General features: G+C 42.3%; 1 pseudogene; it reads right to left on the bottom strand.

Moving 5' to 3' along the window:
* On the bottom strand, nt 1-5461 carry LOC149331481 (uncharacterized; annotated as a pseudogene).
* Nucleotides 5462-5687: the final 226 nt, after the last annotated feature.

Raw genomic sequence — 5687 nt, 5'->3', positions numbered from 1 at the left:
TGACAGACCTGGCCATCGCTAAGTACTCGGATCACAGGATTTCACCTAAAATACTTGTACTCCCATGAAACGGACGTGCAGGTTAAATGTCACTGAGACATCAGTATCTTATGAAATGGCTGAGCAATAACTGCTGCGACAACTATAAAGTGAATATATGCCAGCAAAACTGCAGCTTGATTTTAATTATTTTAATCAGGAAATAACAAGCTGCAAATGTAAAATTTGGAGGCATCGTTTTTTTGTAGTGCAAGACACCAAAGAGAGTGGATGAATAAGAATTGTCTGGCAAAAATTAACACTGCATTTGCACTGCAGTGCTTGAAAATAAAAGGCAACGCATCACTTTGGGACTAGAATTTTCGCTCTCATTTAAATGGCACCAACACATAAAAATATGTGCCTGAGCTGTATTTTCTACATAACTTGTTACAATAGAAAAAAAAAGAAGGCGTACTAATGTCTCATTAGAATAAACACAAGCATTTCTCATTGCAGTAATAACAATTAATGCAATTTTACAGATACTGCTAAACAGCAGGTCCCGAAACAAAACTGTTGGGGAAGGAGAAATGTCAGTTAATATGTGCTAACAAGCAGTAAAAACAAATTTAATGGTCAAAGAGAATAAAGTACAACAATGCAGAGCTCTAACATCAATAGAAAAAGAGAAACAAAAGCATAAACAGTTTTTTCAAATAGTAAATATAGAAGATACTATGGTTGCCTGAAGATAGCAACAAAATTGAACCGCGTGATTTTGTTGTCAGCTATCCACATGGCTATGCATCACAAAGTTTGAGACTACTTTCCATAATTTGTTTTAACTGCAGAAGGAAGCAGTCTATCTTGAAATCAGGCTCACATTACACTTATGTTTCTGCTTGTGTGTTCAGAAACCAGGGAAATGACAATAAACTCCCTACCAGAAGTAGGCATTCAGAGCACACACACCATGCGTTTTCTGTATAACTTCTCTAAGATATCTCATTTTCATGACCACCTTTTGTTTTGCAAATCATACAAGTTGGCCCGCAGCAAAAAATATTCACAACCACACTCCACGGCAAAAACTGTCCATGGCTAGTGCACTTTATTCAGCCATTTTTTACTGTTCACGAGTGTGAAAAAAAAAAAAGACCATTCACACTGAAAGTTTATCACATCTTATAATCTTACAACTAGTTATTCTCACAAAACAAGCATTGATATGGTCCTTATCAAAACATCCTCCTAAGAATGACAACAAAGATCTTGCAGACAAACACCCAATGGGCACTGAAACTCCCCTGGATGTCCTGGGGAGATCTGGACGTCCTGGGGACGTCCATTGGAGTTTCGGTGGCCATTGGGACAGAAGTATCCATAGAGTGAACAACGGACACCCACCAATGTTTCTCCGAGATCTGGCAGAATAAATTGCCAGGTTTAAGGTTTATGGAGCAGTGAATGCCTCTGGGTGACAATTATATTCATGGGCCTTTGCTTGCCGACTGCGTGAGTATGCCTTAGAGCAAAAGCGACAGCGGAACGGTTTCTCGCCCTTGTGGACTTGCATGTGCTCTACGAGGTTTCGATTTTGCGTAAAGGCCATGGGGCACAGCTGGCACTGGTACGGCCTCTCTCCGGTGTGGGTGCGGAGGTGGTCCTTCAAGTGGGTCCTAAAAGCAGTGGCATAGCTGCACTCAGGGCACTGGAAACACCGCCTTCTTAGTCTTAGGTGGTGCACCGGAACATGGACAATGTGAGTGGCGACCAAGCCTGCGCAAAAGAAAGAGCACACAATTCCGAAAATGTGAGGGATATGCCTCAATATAGAGAAGCTGTAGCTCACCTCACATTAAGTGCTAATGAATATCGATACATTGTAAGGATGCTCTTGCTCAGGACATCTTATGTTCCTGCATATGAAGAGCCAATTTCGTTAATTAAAAGTCCACTCAGCACTGAAGTAAATTATTTTTCAGTTTCAAACTTCAAATATACATTGAATGAGTGCAACAGGTCACAAAAAAAGCCTGGTACTGCAAACAGATGATTGGAATTGTAATCAACTTAAAAATAACATATTCTGAGCCACTGTGCGACTCTGATTAGTGTTCACAAGAAAAAGAAAGTATACATGGGGCAGCACACCCTATCCTATGTCACGCCTTCAACATGTCATCAGATTCATCGCAAAAAAAACCCCCGAAGACATGAACGCATCTTTTAGAATAAATTTTACAGACCAATTTTACAGTCCTAGAGTTTTTCAGGATTTCTATGTGCTACAGAGAATGGTTTGGTTTATGGGGTTTGACGTCCCAAAGCGACTCAGGCTATGAGAGACGCCGTAGTGAAGGGCTCTGGAAATTTCGACCACCTGGGGTTCTTTGACATGCACTGACATCGCACAGTACACGGGCCTCTAGAATTTCGCCTCCAAAGAAATTCAGAGCCTGTTTGATTGCACCAATATTTGGGTAAGCTATATCTAACAGCACTGTTCTATCTTAAGACAGCTCCAACCATGCCAAAAGAAAAAGCATAGCGATTTGCCTGCCAACAAAGCATCGTTACTGTCAGTTTTTTTGGCACAAGTACTGAAACCAGGCAATGCAGCTATGACCGGGGATTTACAGAAGATACAATCTTGCCAACAAATTTCTATTAAAAATAAACATCACTGGTTAATAACTCTTAGGTAGGGCTCAACAGAAGCTGCTGGAAAAACAAAAATTGGGAGAAACATTTAGGCATAAAAAAAAAGGCTCATTTTTAAAAATACACACTGACAAAATTACCAGCAAGAGGCCTAAAGTGATACTAACAATTATTTTTAACATGCCAGACCATGTGTAGGAGTCTGCCTTTGCACATTGTTCAAGAGTGGAACAAGGAACATGAAAGCACATAGGCATCATCTCGAAACTTAGAGAAGGGAACAAAGAACAGAAATTTTGTTCGTCATAGTTCTTTATGCCACTCGAAATTGACATCGCTTGCCCCTTCTAAACAGGCTTGCTTGTCAGCCATTTCCTATGTGCAGTCTGTGCAATTACAAGAAATGTCAAACATAAGCAAACACATCATGGCCACTCAACAATGGAAGATGAATGCAATCTATTTTTTTTCTTCTGTGATGACATTACATCATCAGCACAACATGTTAATGAATACCTCTGTTCATTCCTGTCTTGTGCTAGCGGTTTCAACAGTACAGCAAGCTGTACAGAGTGACCTAAGGGGCTCAAGGTGACTACACGCCTAATAATAGCCATGAACTGTCACCTGCATGGAAGACAGATACTTCAGATACACACGTGCCCTACACGTTTTAATGCTGAACGTGGGAGTCTCACAGAAAACACTGAAGATTCTTCGCCCATGCCTGTTCAGTCAAGCAGGTGGCAAGGGCGTCCGCAGAACTTTTTCCAGGGGGGGGGGGGGGGGGGTGCACCTGATGTTCGGGGATGGGGGAGGCGGTAGGTTTGTAGTTGTTTTCTACTAGGGGATAAATAATATCCGTAATTTCAAGGGGGGACAACAGCCCCCCCTTCTGGACGCCCATGTCAGGTGGTGCAGTAACGTTAACTAGTTGCAAAGGCAACCTCACTGCAGCACAGGTAGCATGCATTAATTCTCCCATTCAAACAGAAATGCAGCCTTCAGCAGGTGCCTACCATAGCAGCTGCATCCTGAGCAGAGTCAATAAGAACTATGGTCCCTGAGAAGAACAGCGCAGCAGCATGCCCTTCATGCTTGAGCATGAGGGCTTCATGCACACCATAAGCACCGTCAGAGTAGGAAACACCAGCATTGGCATGCATAGGTACACAGTACAGCCATAGCTCTTAATTCAGGCAAAAATTTGAAATCACATTCGCACTTTATTTTCGAAATTGTTTTTCACTCAACTTCACAGTGGAATGGGTGCTACAAGCATGAGGCAATGTGCTCTCTCCAACAACATGTATGGAAGTAGCTGCCCATTGTGTTGAATGTACTTCATTCTACAGAAGTCATAAGCGACATTCAAAACAAGCCACAAATTGTGAGAGGGCTGAGCGGTTTGCTCATCGACGATGCCGCGTAACAGAAACATGTATGCAAAAGACATGTGGAAAAGAAATAACTGCACTACAAAAAGGTTTCCGATTTCACTCCTAAATGAAGCAATAAATATATATATATTGTTTCGTACTCTGCTACCATTTTCAAACGCCTAATTGCACCATGGCATATGAAAATAACCATTAATTAAAAGACCTGGTCATCAGTGCAAATGCTGGGACTATAGAATTTCACCTAATACTCGACCACTCTTAAGTTACAGACTGAAAGTCACTTAGAAGCCAGCACAAGATGAAATGGAAGCAATAATACCTGCTATGACCAGTCTCACTAAAAAAAGGCACACACTTTTGAAAGGAAACAAACATTCAAAGCAAAGGTCACACATTGCCTAACTGGTTTTCCAAAGTAAGTTCCACAACCGCTTTTGCCATCAGAAGCAAGTCAGCAAGCATGCAGCAAAAGAATATTCAAAATCTTAACAAAGCAATACAACAAAGAACACTAATTCCCACATAACCAGAGTGCTTTCTCTACCCCACTGTTCGCTGTCCACGAGTAAAAACTGAAAACCGTTCACAATAGGTCACCCAGCACTATTACCACTCCTCACAACTCTTCACTTGAAACACTGCAACACGGTTCTTATTAAAACAACCTCCTCATCCTATTTAACAATGAACCCAACAACAAAAACATTACAGCTAAACCGGCAGGTCCATGCAATGTACCATGCCTACCCACAGGTGTTCCAGTTATGCCAGCAGAACAAGCCACAATCATTAAGGAACAACATATGCATTGGGCTACAATTCTGTTCATGGAATTTCAATGGCAGGCAGGGCCACAAACTTCACTTACAACAAAGAAATTGCAGGCTGCATGTAAAAGTCAATACAGTGGCTCTCCATATGCTTCTGGCCTCACACAGGTCTTGCCTGCAATCATGGAACACAGCCAGCATCAGTGTTGCCGCTCACCCAGTAGATGTGAAGGTGCCCGCTCAAGTCGGCTTTTGTCGTAAACCTCTTGCTGCAGTGAATGCACTGGTAGGCCTCCTAGCACTGTGAGTACGGATGTGTTTCCTCAAGTTGCTACTCCTTGGGAAGGTCTGGCTGCAATAACTACACTGGTATGGCCTTTCGCCGGTGTGGATCCGGAGGTGATCTGTCAGGATGCTCTTCGTTGAGAAGGCCTTACCACAGTGCTTGCATTCGTACGGCTTTTCACCCGTGTGGATGCGAAGGTGGTTCTTGAAGTGGGTGCGATAGATTGTGTCATAGCCACACTCAGAGCACACAAACTGCCGACCACCTGCTTGTGATTCTTGTAGAGAGTCAAGGCTGCTGTGAGTGGTGTCCAAGCCTGCAGAGTGGGGGAAAGTATATTTCTTAAAAGATACTTTTAATCATGCTTCTGAAAGCAAAGCAAAGCAAACACCTCTTGAGAGAATTAATCGTGAAGCAACTCTCAAGAAAATTAACTACTCCATCCCCGATTCGAACTTTGTGTCTGTTATTCGAAAGCTAGTAGAATACTTGTGAATGCATTCGATTCGCTCAGAATATTTTTGAATGCGCACTATAGCTGATTCATTCAGTGAATCGAATAAGAGGATATGCTATTCGATA

Source organism: Amblyomma mixtum, chromosome 8, assembly GCF_055824585.1.
Source record: "Amblyomma mixtum isolate Tamu chromosome 8, ASM5582458v1, whole genome shotgun sequence".
Lineage (NCBI taxonomy): Eukaryota > Metazoa > Arthropoda > Arachnida > Ixodida > Ixodidae > Amblyomma > Amblyomma mixtum.
This window is presented reverse-complemented; position numbering and strand designations above follow the sequence as displayed.